Source organism: Equus przewalskii, chromosome 1, assembly GCF_037783145.1.
Source record: "Equus przewalskii isolate Varuska chromosome 1, EquPr2, whole genome shotgun sequence".
Classification (NCBI taxonomy): domain Eukaryota; kingdom Metazoa; phylum Chordata; class Mammalia; order Perissodactyla; family Equidae; genus Equus; species Equus przewalskii.
In genome coordinates, this window is record NC_091831.1 from 110,104,441 (window position 1) to 110,125,235 (window position 20,795).

The 20,795-nt window shown below is 37.7% G+C and overlaps 1 long non-coding RNA gene across 1 annotated transcript in view; it reads left to right on the forward strand.

Annotated features, from left to right (window-relative positions):
• LOC139075498 (uncharacterized) overlaps window positions 1–1,313 on the forward strand; it is a 31,579-nt gene extending 30,266 nt beyond the window's left edge. Inside the window, exon 5 of the long non-coding RNA XR_011525874.1 lies at window positions 885–1,313. This is a non-coding gene — a long non-coding RNA (uncharacterized lncRNA). The remainder of the gene's footprint in view (window positions 1–884) is intronic.
• The last annotated feature ends 19,482 nt before the right edge of the window (window positions 1,314–20,795 follow it).

Consider the following 20,795-nt stretch of genomic DNA (forward strand, 5'->3'; position numbering starts at 1 on the left):
TCCTGCATTCCACAGCCCCCAGCCCCTGGTAACCACAATTCTACTCTCTACGTCTACACGTTCATCATTTATAGAGTCCACATTGTACATATTTATCATTCTCCGTCTGAATTATCTCTGAATCGACACCATCCCTGGGAGACCATAAACACAAACAGAAGAGGATTTACACAACTATTCACAATTACCTAAAAAACTAGTAGATGCTAAATATTTATTAAAATAAAGGAAATTCTTCTTTTTTGATCACAGCTTTATCATCACTTCCTAACACACAGTCTGGAAGATTTTTGACATCAAATACATATTTTTTGAATGATTAGATTATGGATCTTTTTTTTTTAATGTGGACAGAACTGATGTGGTAACTCTGACTCAATCTGTCAATTCAAGCTTTGTTATCATCTTGATCACCAAGTTTGTGGCACAAGACTAGGCTATTGGTATTTAAAGAATTAGTAGAATAATTATTTTACTCCTTCATAAAAGTCAGGAAAATGTATAGCATTGTAGTAATTTCTCTACTCTTATATAATTTATTTCTTATCGCTAGGCATGATGATGTGTTTCCACTTCACCGTCCCAGTCAAAATGGATATTTATATGTTAACCAATTTTTATGGGATTTCAATTTCACTTTTCCAGTACTTAGAATTTTTAGCAACCATTACCCTTAAGGTTACTGTAAGTGTAATTATTCCTTCTTTGTTCGTGAAACTTCCCTCCAGCATGCTAACACCAGTTCTGTAAAACTTTATGCTGGTGATCTCACCAGAAAATGCCAGCAGAAGATTTTCAGACCAAATTTATGTGTGTATATGTAATAACAATGTGCTTTCTGAGATGCCATTAATTATAAGAAGTTTTCCTTTTTCTCTCTCTAGGGTGGAAAATCTAAGAAAATGTGTGTATTAAGATTGATGAAACTCAAAAGTGAAGTTTGAAATGGTTATAAAATTAGCACTAATTACTGAACTGATTCTTGGTGGAGTTATAGTTAGCTTGGATCCAGCAAACTGAGACTCTCTATTGAGAAGAAAAGAATGGGTGCAAAGGAGGTGAGAAGAAGAAATGCATATCATGGTGAATTATTAATAGGATGGTGGCTTGTGAAGGAGCAGTCTAAGCCAGGAGGAAGGACTTTCATCCTATAGTGATGACTACTTGATGGAGCATCTTCACATTCAAATCCCATTCATATTTGCAGATAGTAGGGAGTTATAGAGAAGGTAATAAGACTAGAGGCAAGGGATGCAAGAGATTGAAATAGCCTTATTTTTTCTGAACTTCAATAAAAGAGCAATCTTCTCTCACTCTGTGTCTACTACATGTGGGGGGCTCACATGGGATTAACATAGATGAATTCTCTGAGATTTCAGTCTAATGGGTATTCAGAAAACTTAACAGAAATATAAACTCTGGGTGGAAAGCTGTGCTTGTGAAGTCAGAGGACAGGAATCTGACCTGGAATGGGAGGCATAAGGAAGTTCTCTTGGAGGAGCATACCTGAGATTGTGCTAAAGTATGAGGAGCAGTGAGTGAGGTAAACTGAGGAGGGGAGAGACGAGGAAAAAAATATGTGCTAGGCATGTGAAGAGGCCAATGCATTTGAAGGCACACTGAGAACAGTAATTTGTGAGGACGTCAGGAATATGAAGGGCATAGTTTGGAGGGACAGGGCAGGTGAGAGAGGGAATGTCAGGAAGTGATGGAGGGGCAGCCCACAGAAGAATGCCTGTGATGGTATGGAATTTTGAATGTCTGGTTCCTTGAAAGGTTACAACCCGCCCCGCGCCCCCGCCCCCGCACATGAGGTCTGCCTATGAGGAAGACAGTCAGAATAAGTGAGGATGGTCCCTGCCCACTAAGGAGGTCCCTGGAATTACCAGGAGGGTTTCTGGGCCTGGGGAGGAGCAAGGGTAGATCGGGCAGAGAGGGCTCCCAGGTATGTGGAAGGGCAGGGACCTTGAGTGCTCCTCTTTGCCTCCCTAGCTCCAGCCCTCATGCCCTGCAACCTCATCGGAGTGCAGACTTCCTTCCTCTCAGTCATTTTTGCACTTGTAGGTGGGATGGATGCATTGATCATAAAACTCACAAGGCTAGCTAACATCGCCATCTGGTGTCCATAAGTGGCAGGCCAAGAGCAGCTTTAACAGGAAACTGTGGATAAGCCTCATCCACAGCTATGCACAGAAGGGACCCTGCTGGAGCTAGACAGGTCAGGTGGGAAGTGGGCGCGGAGGTGCTGGGATCTGGTGGTGGGCAGGCCTTTTACAGGCCTTCCTTCACTGGTGCATGTATCCGTCTGTGTATCTGCTATCTTAGAGGCTCTCTGATTTCCCAACACGAACCTCCTGATTTTCTCCATTGTCTCACAGTGGAATGCTTTCCTGCTGCATTCTCTTCATCAGTTGTTTCACAGGATGATGTCGCAAGAGTAAACCAAGTCTAATATTGGTGGATTATTAGTACTTTAAGTATGAAGGATAAACTAAATAGCATTTACTTCACCATACATGACGCATGGACCAACTCCTCATTCCCACTTTTTGTAATTTTTCATTACTCTTACTCTAGTGAGCCACCACTCACCCGCTCCCTACTCCCTCATTCTCCCTTTAAAACATCCAGTCACCTCTGAGAAAATCCAAGTTGAATTGAGCTCACAATGGACCTTTCCCTATTGCACAAGTTCATTTTGATTATAAACTTCCTGACCCCTTTAATTTGTGTCTGGCTTTTTTTATCATTGACAGGTATCTGGCCTCATGGCATGCATTTGCATCAGAACCATGACTGTACACTTGCACCTGATAGCCGTACCTCTCAACTGCATAGACACCTTTGTCTTAGCTCCCGTCTTTAGCTTGTTTTGGTATTTGGTGGTGAGTCCAATTCCTTATCCAATGCTCTGGACAGATGTCCACTGAAGCATGCTGAGGACAGATTTTGATTTTTATAATTCTGAGTACACTCTCTGAAGCTAGGTTAGAGTCCCAGACTTCTCATGCATGGCATCTGCTGAAATGGAAGTTCTTCCTGACTCTTTAGTTTGAGTAGGGTTCATTTCCTGACTCCTGAGCTGGAATTTTTTTAATCTCTATAAGATTAAATATTAGAGCAAAGACAATCATAAAAGTTTCCTCCATAAATATTGGTTAAAATATCTGCCCTCATATTGAACAGATAATGTTTAACTTTTGCCATGAAGGCAATTCCATAAAAGTATATAATGGAGCAGGAAAAAAAAGAACAATCTCTTATATAATCTAGTCTGTTATGTATTACGCATAGCTAAAATTTTTGAAATGAAAACCAAGAGATCTCTGTTTCCATCTATATGTATGTGTGTGTGTATAATATGTGTATACAATATATAATATTATATTCGATATAATATTTATATATTGTATGATATATAATTCTCCTATCACATGGTTACTTAATTTTTAAAAACTATTTTATTGTGGTCATATTGGTTTAAAACATTTTATAATTTCAGATGTGCATTATTAGATATCAGTTTCTGTGTAGACTGGGTTGTTCTCACCATGAATAGTCTAGATTTTATCTTATACCATATGTATGTGCCCCTTTACCCTTTTCACCCACCCCTCACCCCCTTCCACTAATCTGTTCTCTTTATCCATGAGTTTGTTTATCTTCCACAGATGAGTGAAATCATGCAGTGTTGGGATTTGTCTGTTTGGTTTATTTTGTTTAATATTATATCCTCAAGGTCCATTCATGTTATTGCAAATGGGACAATTTTGTCTTTATTTATGGTTGAGTGGTAGTAGTCCGTTGTGCATACATATACCACATCTTCTTTATCCGCTCATCAATTGATGGGCATTTGTGTTGCTTCCACATCTTGGCTATTGTGAACAGTGCTGCAACAAACACAGGGGTGCATAAATCTCTTTGAATTGTGGATTTCATGTTCTTTGGATAAATACCCCGGAGTGAGATATCTGGATGGTATGGTATTTCCATTTTTAATTTTTTTAGAGATCTCCATACTGTTTTCCATAGTGGCTGTAGCAGTTTGCATTCCTGTCAGCAGAATATGAGGGTTCCCTTTTCTCCACATCCTCTCCAAGATTTGTTATTTTTGTCTTGGTAATTATAGCCATTCTTTCAGGTGTAAGGTGATATCTCATAGTAGGTTTGATTTGCAATTCCCTAACAATAAGTGATGTTGAATATTTTTTCATGTGCCTGTTGGCCAAAGGTTTATCTTCTTTGTAAAAATGTCTGTTCATATGCAATTGTCTTATGAAAATGTCTGTTCATATTCAATCTGATTGTTTGTTCTTGTTGAGTTATACGAGTTCTTTATATATTTTTAGACTTTATATTTTTATATATTTTACAGATTAGCAACTTGTCAGATAAATGATTTGCAAATATTTTCTCCCAGTTAGTGGGTTGTCTTTTAGTTTTCTTCATAGTTCCTTTTGCATTGGAGAAGCTTTTTAGTCTGATGTAATCCCATATGTTTATTTTTTCTTCTGTTTTCCTTGCCTGAAAAGACATGGTATTCAAAAAGATACTGCTAAGACCGATATCAAAGAGTGTTTGCCTGTATTTTCTTGTAGGAGTTTTATGGTTTCAGGTCTAAAATTCAAGTCTTTAATCCATTTTGAGTTAATTTTTTGTGTATGGTGTAAGACAATAGTCTACTTTCACTCTTTTGCGTGTGACTGTCCAGTTTCCCCAGCACCATTTATTGAAGAAACTTTCCTTTCTCCAATGTATGTTCTTGGCTCCCATGTCGAAAATTAACTGTACATAGATATGTGGTCTTATTTCTGGGATTTCCATTCTGTTTTATTGATCTGTGTGTCTGTTTTTGTGCCAGTACCATGCTGTTTTGATTACTATAGCTTTGTATTGTATTTTGAAATCAGGGATTGTGATGCATCCAGCTTTGTTCTTTTTTCCTCAGGATTGTTTCAGCTATTCATGGTCTTTTGTTGTTCCATATAAATTTTGGGATTCTGTGTTCTATTTCTGGGAAGAATGTCATTTGGATTCCAATTGGGATCGCATTGAATCTGTAGCTTGCTTTACGCAATATGGGCATTTTAACTATGTTTATTCTTCCAATCCCTAAGCATGGAATATGGTTCTATTACTTTATATCGTCTTCAATTTATTGTGGTAATGTCTTATAGTTTTCAATGCATAGGTCTTTAACCTCCTTGGTTAAATTTATTCCTAGACATTTTATTCTTATTGTTGAGATTGTAAATGAGATTGTATTCTTGACTTCTCTTTCTGCTAGTTTGTTATTAGTGTGTAGAAATGCAACTGAGTTTTGTAAGTTGATTTTGTACCCTGCAAATTTGATGGGGTTGTTGATCATTTCTAATAGTTTTCTGGTGGATTCTTTAGGATTTTCTATTTATAGAATCACATCATCTAACAACAGCGAGAATTTCACTTTTTCCTTTCCAATTTGGAGACGATTTATTACTTTTTCTAGCCTAAATACTCTGGCAAAAACCTCCGGTCCTGTGTTGAATAAGGGTGGCAAGAGTGGGCAGCCTTGTCTTGTTCCTGTTCTCAGAGGGATGGCTTTCACTTTTTCACCATTAACTATGATGTTGACTGTCATGTATTGCCCTTATTATGCAGAGGTACTTTCATTGTATGCCCATTTTATTGAGAATTTTTATCATAAATCCATGCTGGATCTTCTTAAATGCTTTCTCTGCATCTATTGATATGATCATGTGATTTTTACTCTTCATTTTGTTAATGTGATGTATCACATTGATTGATTTGCAGATGCTGAGCAGTCCCTGCATCCCTGGTATGAATCCCGCTTGATCCTGGTTTATGGTCCTTTAATGTATTGCTGTATTCAGTTAGCCAAGATTTTGTTTAGAATTTTTGCGTCTTTGTTCATCAGCGATATTGGCCTGTAATTTTCCTTCTTTTTGTTGTCCTTGTCTGTTTTTGCTATGAAGGGGAGATTTGCCTCATAGAATGAGTTAGGAAGAATTACATCTTCTTCAAGTGTTTGGAATAGTTTGAGAACGATAGCTATTAAATCTTCTTTGAACGTTTGGTATAATTTTGCAGAGAAGCCACCTGGTCCTGGACTTTTGTTTTTAGGGAGGTTTTTGGTTACTGTTTCAATTTCTTTATTTCAGTTGGTCTATTCAGATTCTCTATTTCTTCTTCATTCAGTTTTGGGAGATTATATGAGTAGAAGAATTGGTCCATTTCTTCTAGTTTGACCAACTTGTTGGCATATAGTTTTTCATAGTATTCTCTTATAATCCTTTGTTTTTCCATCATGTGTGTTGTAATTTCTCCTCTTCCCTTTTAATTTTATTTATGTGAGCATTCTCTTTTTATTTTTCTTAGTGAGTCTGGCTAAGGGCTTGTCAATTTTGTCTATCTTCTTAAAGAACCAGCTCTGAGTTTCATTGATCCTTTCTATTGTTTTGTAGTCTCTATTTCAATCATTTTTGCTCTAATTTTTATTTCCCTGCTTCTGCTGACTTTAGGCTTTGTTCTTCATTTTCTAGTTCTGTCAGTTACAGTTTATGATTACTTATTTTAGATTTTTCTTGTTTGTTGAGGTTGGCCTGTATCACTCTAAATTTCCCTCTTAGTACTGCTTTTGCTGTACCCAATAGATGTGGTACGTAGTGTCTTCATTTTCATTTGTCTCCAGGTATTTTTGGTTTTTCCTTTGATTTCTTCATTGATCTAATGATTTCTCAGTACCATGTTGTTTAATCTCCAAGTATTTGTGACTTTCCTAGCCTCTTTCTTGTAGTTGATTTCTAGTTTCACAGCATTGTGATAGGAAAAGATGTTTGATATGATTTCAATCTTCTTAAATTTATTGAGGCTTGCCTTGTTTCCCAACATGTGATCTATCTTTCAGAATGTTCCATGTGCACGTGAGAAGAATGTGTATTCTGCTGTTTTGAAAGGAGTGTTCTCTATATATCTGTTAAGTCCATCTGGTCTAGTTTCTCATTTATTTCCACTGTTTCCTTCTTGACTTTCTGTTTGGATGATCTATCCATTGATGTAAATGGGGTATTGAGGTCCACTTCTATTATTGTATTGCTGTTAATTTCTCTTTTAGGTCTGTTAATAGTTGCTTTATGTTTGTTGGTGCTCCTATGTTGGGTGCATATATATTTATAAGTGTTATGTCCTCTTGGTGGAATGTCCTTTATATCATTATATACTTCCCCTCTTTGTCAGTCTGCCTTCTTTATCTTGAAATCTGCTTTGTCTAATATAAGTTTGGCAACATCTGCTTTCTTTTGTTTGCCGTTAGCTTGGAGTATTATCTCCCATCCCTTTATTCTGAGCCTCTGTTTGACTTTAGAGCTGAGATGTGTTTCCTGGAGGCAGCATATCGTTGGGTCTTGTTTTTTAATCCATCCAATCACATGTGTCTTTTGAGCAGAGAATTCAATCTATTTAAATTTAGAGTGATTATTTATATATGCTGATTTAATATCTCCAATTTATCACTTGTTTTCCAGTTGTTCTATATTTCCATTGCTTCTTTTTCCTTGTGTTTCTGACTGCCACTTCTATTTGGTGGTTTCTATGACAGTTTTCCCAGTTTTCTCTTTATTTATGATTTGAGGATCTGTTATGATTTTTATTTAGTGGTTACCATGAGGTTTGTACGAAAGATCTCATAGATGAGTTAGTCCATGTTCTGATAGCCACTTATCTCCATTAGCCTAAGCAGCTCAATCCCCCACCTCTTCCTCTTCTGAGTTATTGTTGTCACAAATTATTCTTTTATGTTTTGTGAGTTTGTGACTAAATTGAAGTGTTTATAGCTGCTTTTTATGCTTTCCTTCCCTTTATATTTTATGTTACAATTAATCATTTGCTAACCTGTTCCGATAGAGAGCTGTGATATTCTTATTTTGTCTCTTTATTTCCTAGCTCAATGTTTTGTAAACCTTTGCCTTTTGTTTCTGGTGGGAGGGATTCCTTCATCATTTCTTATATGTGAGTTCTAGTGGTGATGAGCTCCCTCAGTTTTTGTATATCTGAGATGACTTTTATTTCTCCATTGTATCTGAAGGAAAGTTTCAGTGCATAGTGTGTTTTTGTCTTTCAGTATTTTGAATATATCATTCCATTCTCTCCTCATCTTTAAGATTTCTGCTGAAAAACCCTGTGAAAGCCTGATAGGTGCTCCTTTGTAGCTTATTTTCTTCTGCCTTACTGGCCCTAGTATATTTTCTTTGTTATTGACTTTTGCCAGTTTTACTATTGTATGCCTTGGAGAAGGTCTTTTTGCATTGATATAATTAGGAGTTCTCTTGGCTTCATGTTCTTGTAAGTCCAGATCATTTGTTGGGTTTGGGAAGTTCTCAGCTATTATTTCTTTAAACAAACTCTCTGCTCCTTTCTCCCTCACTTCTCCCTCTAGAATTCCTATAATCCGTGTGTTACTTTTCCTAATTGAGTTGGATATTTCCTGAAGAATTTCTTCATTTTTTAAAAAATCTTCCTTTCTCTCCTCCTCCAGCTGAAGCTTTCCTAGATTCGTGTCCTCTAATTCACTAATTCTATACTCCACACATAATTATAATTCCATACATAGTATAATTCTATACTCCCTACGTAGGGTATATTTTTTACCGTTTCTCGATTAATTTTGTCTCGTTGTGTTCTTCAAATTCAGAATTGCTGTATAGTTTATTTAAGGGCTTCAATCTCTTTGGTGAAGTATTCTTTCTGCTCATTAATTTTGTTTTTGAGCTCATTGAACTATCTTTCTGACGTCTCTTGTAAGTCCTTGAGTTCCTTTATGACCACTATTTTAAATTCTTTGTCATTTCGATTATAAATTTCTGTGACTTCAGGATTTGCCTCTGGAGACTTGTCATTTTCTTTCTGTCCTGAAGTGTTACTGTAGCTTTTGATGGAGTTTGATGAATTGATCCTTTGCCAGCTCCTTTGTGGTAATAGATTGCAAATTCCACCTGCCATTTCTGAGGCAGGAGCTGTGTTTTCTGATCCTGCTCTGTCTGCTGGAAGTTGTTCAGGTACAGCTGCCTTGTGCTTTCACAGGCTGGCCACAGCTGCTTGATGGGTCACACATACAGTGCATGCAGGGCCTCTGGCCTCTGCTGTCATGTCTGTCTCGTGCAGCTGGGACTACTGTGCTTGGCAGGGGACCAACTGTGCTACTGCACTATACAGGAGGGGAGGCATGCTTTCTTTCATGCATGGACCAATCATGTCTGCGCTCATGGGCAATTTGGCTCAGCTGCTGCGCTTGCTAGGTGGGACTCCTTCTTGGGGGCTGAGCAATCACTACTCCATTGGCAGAATTCACATGGTCAGGGCTGCTGTGGCATGGTCAGTGCTACTGTAGGCCAGGATACCATTCTGAAAGCATTCATGCATGAGCCAGCCTGCCCCTTCCTCCTCTTACAGTCATGCTGGCCTCTGTGTGAGGACTTTTGATGGGATCACTGGTGCTGGGAAGGTGGAGGGGTGTGTTCACCTAGTTCCAATGCTTCCCAGGGATCTAGTCCCCCCACCTTCAGATGTATGACTGCGTGGATCTCTCAAGTTTCCTGTTGTTGTGTAAAGAATCCTCTGTTAGTTAATGAATGTCCTTTTAGCTGTAACTTAGAGAGGATAGACAAGAGGAACAACTCATTCTGCCATGATGCCGACGTCATTTTTATCACCTAATTAAGTTCTAAAATCCCTTAAAGGAGTTCTTTCCTACTTGGCTTACAGAGAAATAAGAACTTACATAAATTAAATCTTCCTAAATTCCCAGAAATAGAGGAACTGACTTAAATGTTTTCCAAATTTCCATAGGTTGTGTAAATTTTTGCTAAATAAGACTACTTTGATATTGTTGATTTAGTAATGCACGTATATCCTCAGTGTTGTGAACATTAAATATAATGCAAGCATACATTTCTATTCTACTTTGGTTTCCTAGTAAAACAAATTAATATTATATACACTAAATGTTTAAGATTATACCAAAGATAAATTTAAGTTTAATCTTATCTCTATCAAGCTGACACATAAAACTAACCATCAAAATTCCACCCTTTGTCAGTATGATCCCTTTACACTTTGCTTTCAACCATTATTAATCATCAAATAAAGACAGTAATGAGATCATAATTCTGCACCAAATGATAAAACTACCCTGCATACCATCAAAAACTAAATTCTTCCCCAGAAGAGGAGGTAAAGTCTTTGAGTGAAGTTTGCTCTTCTCTTTGATGTTCTGTAACAAATAGTATGATATGAAATTAACTGTTCTTAAATACTATGATATAAATTCAGTACATCTCATGTTATATGATAAGGAAATAAGAGAGGATAGATAACAAAGATATTTGCTTAATGTATGTATATATACACACAAACATATTCATAAAAAGTGCAGAAATACTCATGACAATTCTAGTTCTTGTTTCTTTAGCTGATCACATAGTACAGGCATACCTCTGAGATATTGTAGGTTCAGTTCCACATAGTGATGCAATAAAGCAAATATTAAAATAAAATGAGTCAACTTTTCCTCGGTTTTCCCAGTGCATAAAAATTTATGTTTACACTATACTGTAGTCTCTTGTGTGCAGTAGCATTATGTCTAAATGAATGATGTATATACCTTAATTTAAAATCCTTTGTTGCTAAAAACTGCTAACCAGTATCTGGGCCTTCCACAGGTCATGATCTTTTCTGTTGGTAGAGTGTCTTGCTTCAACGTTGATAGCTGCTGATTGATAGGGTGGTGCTTTCTGAAGGTTGGGGTGACCGTGGAAATTTCATAAAACAGCAGTGATGTTTACCACATCAATTGACTCGTCCATCACAAATGATTTCTCAGTAGTATATGATGCTTTTTGATAGCATTTTACCCACAGTAGAACTCCTGTCAAAATTGGAGTCAATCCTTTCAAACTCTGCTGCTGCTTTATCACCTAAGTTAATGTAGTATTCTAAATCTTTTGTTGTCATTTCAATAGTCTTCACAGCATCTTGACCAGGAGTAGATTCCGTGTCAAGAAACCACTTTCTTTGTTTATCCAGAAGTGATTCCTCATCCATTAAAGTTTTATCATGAGATTGCAGCAATTCAATCACATTTTCAGGCTCTACTTGTAATTCTAGTTTTCTTGCTATTTCCACCAGATTTGCAGTTACTTCCTCCCCTGAAGTCTTGAACCCCTCAAGGTCATCCATGAAGGTTGGAATTAACTTCTTTCAAACTTATGTTAACGTTGATTTATGACCTATTCCCATGAATCTGGAATGCGCTTCATGGCATCTGCGATGGTGACTTTGCCCAGATCCATCAGAGGAATCACTATCTATTGCAGTTATAGCCCTACAAAATGTATTTCTTAAATAATAAGACTTGGAAGTCAAAGTAACTTTTTGATCCATGGGCTGCATAATGGATGTTGTGTTAACAGACATGAAAACAACATTAATCTCATTGTACATCTCCATCAGAGGTCTTGGATGACCAGGTGCATTTTCAATGAGCTGTAATTTTTTTAAAAGAATCTTTTTTTCTGAGCAGTAGGCCTCAACGGTGGGCTTAACATATTCAGTGAAACATGTTATAAACAGATGCTGTCATCCAGGCTTTGTTGTTCCGTTTATAGAGCACAGGCAGAGTAGATTTGGCATAATTCTTAAGGGTTCTAGGATTTTCTGAATGTTCAATAATCATTGGCCTCCGCTTAAAGTCACCAGCTGCATTAAACCCTAAGAAGAGAATCAGTGAAAGTATGATATCTCTACTACATATTTGAGATTATAAAGCTATAAATCTGTACAAAAATAATTACATGATGCATGTCAAGCACAGTAGTAAATTTAAAAAAGAAATATCACAAGAATCATAAATTTACAATATTTAGGTGTTTATCTTTGGTAGTTTTTGGTATGTGCCTAATTTACCAGCAAGAAAAATAATTTAGGATGATGACTTTACCTCATGATATGATTGTTTGCCTCATGAAATTTTCATGATCAAGTCACACAAATTGTTAAGCACAAGTGAATTGAATAGATGTAAGTATGATAAACTTATAAATAAACTTTTCAAAAATAATTTTTTTTATACTATATCTACGTAAGAATTAATTTAACAACATTTTTGTGGGGCTGGCCTGGTGGCAGAGCAGTTAAGTTCAGACGTTCTGCTTCTTGGTTGCCTGGAGTTTGCCGGTTCGGATCCCAGGTGCGGAACCACTTGGCAAAAGCCATGCTGTGGTAGGCGTCTCACATATAAAGTAGAGGAAGATGGGCATGGATGTTCGCTCAGGGCCAGTCTTCCTCAGAAAAAAGAGGAGGATTGGCAGTAGTTAGCTCAGGGATAATCTTCCTCAAAACAACAACAACAACAAAAATTTTTGTTAACTCGAAACGTTAAAGCTACACTAAATTAAGGTAAATAATGAATATTCATTAATATCTAGATCATGCCCAAATAAGGTAAAATATGGAAACATTAATTGCTGAATATGTTTATTTTTGTGTATTTTTATATAATACAGAGAAGGTAAATATATTGTGGTCTATTTTTATTTTATTTCCTTAATTTTTATTGTAGTAACACTGGATTCTAGCCTTATATAGCTTTCAGACGTACATTGTAATGTATTTCGAATTCTGTGTAGATTACATCATCTTCACCACCCAAAAACTAATTATAGTCCAGAACCACACATGGGAGCCTAATCACCCCTTTTACGCTTCCCCGTCCCCTCCTCCAATGCAATCTCTTTTGCTATGTGTTTGTCCTTGTTTTTATCTTCTACTTATGAGTGAGATCATACAATATCTGACTTTTACCCTCTGACTTATTTCACTTAGCATGATAACCCTCAAGGTCCATCCATGTTGCCACAAATGGCCGGATTTCATCATTTCTTATGGCTGAGTAGTAGCCCATTATGTGTATATACCACATCTTCTTTATGCATTCGTCCCCTGATGGGCACCTATGTTGCTTCCAAGTCTTGGCTATTGTGAATAATGCCGCTATGAACATAGGGCTGCATGTATCTTTATGCATTTCTGTTTTCAAGTTCTTTGGATAAATACCCATCAGTGGAATAGCTGTATCATGTGGTAGATTGATTCTTAATTTTCTGCGGATACTCTGTACTGCTTTCCAGAGTGGCTGCACCAGTTTGCACTCCCACCAGCAGTGTACGAGGATTCCCTTCTCTCCACATCCTCTCCAACACTTAGTGTTTCCTGTCTTGTTAATTATAGCTATTCTGACTGGAGTGAGGCGATATCTCATTATAGATTTGATTTGCATTTCCCTGATAGCTAATGATGTTGAGCATCTTTTCATATGCCTATCTGCCATCTGTATGTCTTCTTTGGAGAAATCTCTGTTCAGATCTTTGGCCCATTTTTTAATTGGGTTGTTGGATTTTTGGTTGTTGAGCTGTATGAGTTATTTGTATATTTTGGATATTAACCCCTTATCTGATATATGGTTTGCAAATATCTTCTCCCAATTGTTAGGTTGTCTTTTTCATTTTGTTGATGGTTTCCTTTGCTGTGCAGAAGGTTTTTAGCTTGATATAGTCCCATTTGTTCATTTTTTCTTACGTTTCTCTTGCCCGGTCAGACATGGTACTTGAAAATATGCTGCTAAGACTGATGTCAAAAAGCATACTGCCTATGTTTTCTTCTAGAAGTTTCATGGTTTCTGGTCTTACAATCAAGTTTTTAATCCATTTTGAGTTGATTTTTGTGCATGGTGTAAGGTAATGGTCTACTTTCATTCTTTTGCTTGCGGCTGTCCAGTTTTCCCAACACCACTTATTGAAGAGACTCTCCTTTCTCCATTGTATGCTCTTGGCTCCCTTGTCGAATATTAGTTGTCTATAAATGCGTGGGTTTATTTCTGGGCTCTTGATTCTGTTCCATTGATCTGTGTGTCTGTTTTCGTGCCAGTATCATGTTGTTTTGATTACGGTAGTTTTGTAGTATATTTTGAAATCAGCGAGTATCATACCTCCAGCTTTGCTCTTTTTCCTCAGGATTCCTTTGGCTACTCAGGCTCTTTTGATGTTCTATATAAATTTTAGGATTCTTTCTTCTATTTCTGTGGAAAATGTTGTTGGAACTTTCATAGGGATTTCATTAAATCTGTAGATGGCTTTAGGAAGTTTGGAAATTTTAACTATGTCAGTTCTTCCAATCCAAGAGCACAGAATGTCTTTCCATTTCTTTTGTCTTCTTCAGTTTCTTTCAATATGTTTTACAGTTTTGGTGTACTGGTCTTTCACCTCTTTGGTTAAGTTTATTCCTAGGTATTTTATTTTATTTTTGTTTTGAGGAGGATTAGCCCTGAGCTAAGATCTGCTGCCAGTCCTCCTCTTCGTGCTGAGGAAGACTGGCCCAGAGCTATCATCCATGCCCATCTTCCTCTACTTTATATGTGAGATGCCTACCACAGAGTGACTTGCCAAGGGGTGCTATGTCCACACCCGGGATTCTGACCAGTGAACCCTGTACCCTGTAGAGCTGAAGTGGAATGTGCAAAGTTAACCACTGCGCCACCGGGCCAGCCCCAGGTATTTTATCCTTTTTGTTGCAATTATAAATGGGATTGTATTCTTAATTTCTCTTTCTGCTACTTCGTTGTTAGTGTATAGAAACGTGACTGATTTTTGTATGTTGATTTTGTATCCTGAGCCTTGACTGTATTCATTTATTACTTCAGCGGCCCAGAGTTCACCAGTTCAGATCCTGGGTGCAAACATGACACCACTTGGCAAAAGCCATGCTGTGGTAGGCGTCCCACACATAAAGTATAGGAAGATGGGCATGGATGTTAGCTCAGGGCCAGTCTTCCTAAGCAAAAAAAGGAGGATTGGTAGTAGTTAGCTCAGGGCTAATCTAACTCAAACAGATAAACAATAAAAGAGTGGTAAAAGTGGCATCCTAGTCTTGTTCCTGTTCTTGGAGGAATAGCTTTCAGTTTTTCTCTGTTAAAAATGATATTTGCTGTGGTTTGTCATATATGGTCTTTATTATGTTGAGATATTTTCCTTCTATACCCATTGTATTTAGAGGTTTTTTTCATATAAATGGATGCTGTTTCTTGTCAAATGCTTTCTCTGCCTCTATTGAGATGATCATGTGATTTTTATTCTTCGTTTTGTTAATGTGGTGTATCATGTTGATAGATTTGTGGATGTTGAAACATCCCTGCATCCCTGGAATGAAACCCACTTAATCATGATGTATGATCTTTTTGATGTATTGTTGTAATCAATATGCTAGTATTTTGTTGAGGAGTTTTGCATTGATGTTCATCAGTGATAATGGCCTGTAATTTTCTTTTTGTGCTGTCCTTGTCTAGTTTTGGTATCAGGATAATGTTAGCTTCATAGAATGAGTTTGAAAGCCTCCCCTCCTCTTCAGTTTTTCGGAAGAGCTTGAGAAGGATAGGTGTTAAGTCTTCTTTGAATGTTTGGTAGAATTCACTAGGGAAGACATCTGGTCCTGGATTTTATTTTTTGGGAGGTTTTCCATTGCTCTTTCAATCTCCATACTGGTGATTGGTCTATTCAAATTCTCTGCTTCTTCTTGGTCCAGTTTTGGAAGGTTCTTTGTTTCTAAGAATTTATCCATTTCTTCTAGATTATCCAATTTGTTGGTATATAGCTTTTCATAGTATTCTCTTATTATCTTTTCCGTTTCTGAGGTGTCCATTGTAATTTCTCCTCTTTCATTTCTGGTTCTATTTATTTGAGCCTTCTTTCTTTTTTTCTTGGTGAATCTAGCTAAGACTTTGTCAATTTTGTTTGTCTTTTCAAAGAACCAGGTATTGGTTTCATTAATTTTTTCTTTGTTCTTTTTAGTCTCTGTTTCATCTATGTCTGCTCTGATTGTTATTCTTTCCTTTCTTTTGTTGATTTTGGGCTTTTTTTTGTTCTTCTTTTTATACTTCCTTTAGATGCACTGTTAGATTATTTATTTGGGATTTTTCTTCTTTGTTGAGGTAGGCCTGAATTGCTGTAAACTTCCCTCTTAGAACCACTTTTGCTGTATCCCATAGATTTTGGCAGGTCATATTTTTATTTTCATTTGTCACCAGGACTTTTTCGATTTCTCCCTTGATTTCTTCATTGACTCAATTGTTCTTCAGTAGAATTTTGGTTAATCTCCACATGTTTGTGGCTTTTCTGATTTTCTTCCTGTAGTTGATTTCTAGTTTCATACAATTGTGGTCCTGAAAGATGCATGGTATTATTTCTGTCTTCTTAAATTTATTGAGGCTTGTTTTGTGCCCTAATATGTGATCCATCCTGGAGAATGTTCCATGTGCATTTGAAAAGAATGTGTGTTATTTGGCTTTTGGATGGAACGTTGTATATATATCTACTAAGTCTATCTGGTCAAATGTGTTGTTAATGCCAGTGTTTCCTTATTGATCTTCTGTTTTGGTGATATATCCATTAGTGTAAGTGGTGTGGTCAAGTCCCCTACTATTATTGTATTAGTGTCTATTTCTCTTTTTATGTCTGTTAATAATTGCTTTATATATTAAGATGGTCCTATGTTGGGTGCATAGATATTTACAAGTGTTATATCTTCTTGTTTGATTATTCCCTTTATAATTGTGTAATGCCCTTCCTTGTCTCTTGTTACAGTTTCTGTTTTAAAGTCTATTTTCTCTGAAATAAGTGTTGCTACCCCCAATTTCTTTTCTATGCCATTTGCATGGAGTATCATTTTCCATCCTTTCACTTTCAGTTTGTGAGTGTCTTTAGGTCTGAAGTGTGTCTCTTGTATGCAGCATATATATGGGTCTTGTTTTTTTATCCAATTGGGCCCCCTGTGCCTTTTGATTGGAGCATTTAGTAGATTGACATTTAAAGTAGGTATTGATAAATATATATTTATTGCCATTTTTTTTTTCAGTTATTTTTCTGGGTGATTGAGTAGTTCTTCTTTGTTATCTTCTTTTTCTCTTGCTCTCTTCCCTTGTGGTTTGATGGTTTTCATTACTAATATGTTTGCTTTCTTTCGTTTTATTCATTTGCTTATTAATAGCTTTCTGGTTTGTGATTACCATGAGGTTCCTATATAATATTCTATGTAGATAGCAGTCTATATTGAGTTGATAGACTCTTTAGTTTGACCTCTTTCAAAAAGCTCTACTTCTTCACTCCCCTCCTCCCACATTTTGTGTTTTTGAAATCATATCTAATTGTTTTGTGTGTCTATCCATTACCCTCTTATCATTGAAATAGGTAATTTTAGTACTTTTGTCTTTTACCCACCATATTATCTTCATAGGTGATTGATCTGCTTCCTTTACTATATTTTTACGTTTTCCAGTGATTTTATTGCCTGTTTTTTTGATAATTTTTGTATCCATATTTGTGGTCATCACTTTCCCACTTAAATTAGTTGCTTCAGCATTTCTTGTAGAACTGGTTTCTTGGTGATAAACTCCTTTAATTGTTGATTGTCTGGGAAGCTCTTTATCTCTTCTTCCATTCTGAATGATAACTTTGCTGGCTAGAGTATTCTTGGCTATAGGTTTTTTCCTTTTAGAACTTTAAATATGTCATGCCATTCTCTTCTCACCTATAGAGTTTCAGCTGAGAAGTCTGCTGATAGCCTGACGGGCTTTCCTTTGTATGTCACTTGTTGCCTTTCTCTTGCCGCTTTTAGGATTCTCTCTTTATCTATAATTTTGGACATTTTAATTATAATATGCCTTGGTGTGGGCCTCCTTGGCCTTATCTTGTTGGGAGCTCGGTCTGCTTCCTGTACTTGGGTGTCTGTTTCCTTCCTTAGGTTAGAAAAATTTTCAGCTATTATTTCTTCAATAGATATTCTGCCCCTTTGTCTCTCTCTTCTCATTCCCTGACACCTATAATACAAATGTTAGTGCACTTGATATTGTCACAGAGTTCCCTTAGACGTTTATCATTCTGTCTAATTTTTTTTGTTATCTGTTCAGCTTGGGTGATTTCTTCTAGTCTTTCATCTAGCTTGCTGATCTGTTCTTCTGTCTCATCTACTCTGCTATTGAGTCCCTCTAGTGAATTTTTCATTTGCAGTATTGTAATCTTCATTTCTGATTGGTTCTTTTTTATATTTTCCAGTTCTTTGTTGATGAGCTCACTGTGTTTACCCAGTCTTCTCCCAGTATCTTTGAGCATCCTTATGAATTTTTGTTTCAACTCTTTGTCAGGTGGGTGGCTTATTTCTGTTTTATTTAGTGCTTTTCCTGGGATTTTTTTCCTGTTCCATGGCTTGGAATGCATTCCTTTGTCTCCTCATTATGCCTCTTTCTCTGCACTTATATATAGGTATTAGGTGAGTCAGCTATGTCTCCTGACTTTGTAGAAGTGGCCTTATGTAAGACCTGCCTTTTGAGGCCCAGCAGTGTGCTTCCCTCTTGTCACCAGTCAAAATGATCCAGGAGTGACCCCTTTGTGGGCTACTTGTGTTCTTCTGCTGTAGCAGGGTTGCTCTTAATGCAGGTACAGATGGAGTCTAGTCTCTCCTTCCCTGGCCAGTTGTTTGTAAATCTGGTTTAGGGAGCCTCAGGAGGGTTGGTTACAAGGTCTAACAGCACACTCCTGTAGCAGTTTTCCTGTTAATTTGGTAGGTACCTGGTGTAGCCGGTTGATAGGCTCAGGGGCTTAGAGTTGCTATAGGGCTCAGGCCTACAAGGCTGTTGTCAGTTCTCTTAAGAGTGCAGCTGAGTGGGGATGGCCCTAGGCATAGGAGCACTCAAATATTTCAGGCTTTGGTGGGTGGGGTTGATCCTTTTTATGGCTATTTTTGGAGCACAGGACTTCTGCTAAGCCCCACCCCCCACAAGTCTGCACATTCTGTCAACACAGTCCTGGTCTGTTACTAACCCCCTGGAGCATACCATGGCACCCCACTGCAGAGAACCCCACCTCTCCACCAATGCCCCTCACAGCTCACCTGGTCTTCACACACGGCCTGCCCCACACAGGCAGACACACTCACATGCCTGTAGAGTATCAAGGAACCCAGTCAATGGAGGCTGAAAAGTAGCCTGAGGGCTTGCTCTTTTGTGGGGCCAGTCCCTAGTGTGGGCTGCCTTCCCTGGCTGAACTAGATTAAATTTGCACTCTATTGGGTGTGACAGAACCCTGGGTTAGCAGGCAAGGGGAAGAACTTCAATAGCGTCTACCAGGGTCTGTGTTGGCACACCTGGACTAGGTGACAACAATGGCCATCACCAATGTTTCAGTCTCTGGAGTGTTCTCTCCTCTCACTGAGATGCACCTAGAGCTTACTAGGTGAGTCTCTTTTCACCAAAGGACTGATAGCCTTCTTTCTGCTGATTTTAGGTTGCTCTCTGAGACAGGTGAGTTTGTGAGTGGGCCCTTTAAGACTCGAGTGTTTTTTTTTGGCTTTTGTCTGATAGCTTTTCTGGGGGCATTCCCCACTGCAGTTAATAGCCAGTGAAGCCAGATAGCAAGACACTTGTCTCAGTTGTGCTGAGTCTGAAGGATGCTCATAGCAGGATCGGGCCCCCGCTCAGGACCTCAGTCCTCCAGGGAAGGCTGCGTACCTTAGGGTGGCTCCTGCATGGCTGGCTGTGAAACTCTACTGCTCCTGACGGTGGCTTTTTTTCTCTCCAGAAGGAATTTCTGCCTCTTCTGCCCTAGTCATGCCTCTCCCTTGTTGTGGGGGTTCTTTTTATCCAGTTTTCAGTTTTCTCTCCAGGGTAATTCTTCCAAAAATAGTTGTAACCGGTCATGTTCATGGGAGGAGGTGAGTTGAGAGTCTGCCTATGCCGCCATCTTGATGAGATCCCTTGGTATCTATTTGTAAATGTGAGGAATTTCAGTATAAAAAAGGTATATACCTCTAGCTATCAGAAAATGGACTATCTCATCTATGAGATGTTTTATACAAACAACATGGCAACCACTAACAAAATAACAAGAATAAAGAAACAAACTACAAATAAGAAGCCAATATAGAAAACTACCTACCTGAATAGGTAGTCCAAAAATCATGGGACGAGAAACAAAGGAAATGCAGAAGAACCAGAAAGCAAGTGATAAAATGGCAGCATTAGGCCCCCACGTTTCAATAGTCACTCTAAATGTAAATAGATTGAACTCTCCAATCAAAAGACACAGTGGCAGGATGGATTAAAGAACAAGACCCAACAATAGGCTGCCTCCAGGAAACACACCTCAGCCCAAAAGACAAACACAGACTCAGAGTGAAGGGATGGAAGGTGATACTTTAAGCTAATAATGAACATAAGAAAGCAGGTATCGCCATACTTATATCAGACAAAGTTGAGTTCAAAGCAAAACAGATAAATAGAGACAAAGAGGGGCAGTTTATAATAATAACAGGGACACTGCACCAAGAAGACATAACACTTATAAATATATACGCACCCAACACAGGAGGACCAAAGTACGTAAAGAAACTATTAACAAAACTAAAAGGAGTTATCAACAACAATACAATAATAGTAGGGCACCTCAACACCCCACTGACAGCAATGGATAGATCATCCAGACAGAAAGTCAACAAGGAAATTGTATAATTAAATGAAGAACTACACCAGATGGACTTATTAGATATATCTATAGAACACTCCATCCAAAGGCAACAGGTTACACATTCTTCTCAAGTGTGCATGGAACATACTCAAGGATAGAGCATATGGTGCAAAACAAAGCAAGCCTCAGCAAATTCAAGAGGGTTGAAATAATATCAGTCATCTTTTCCAACCA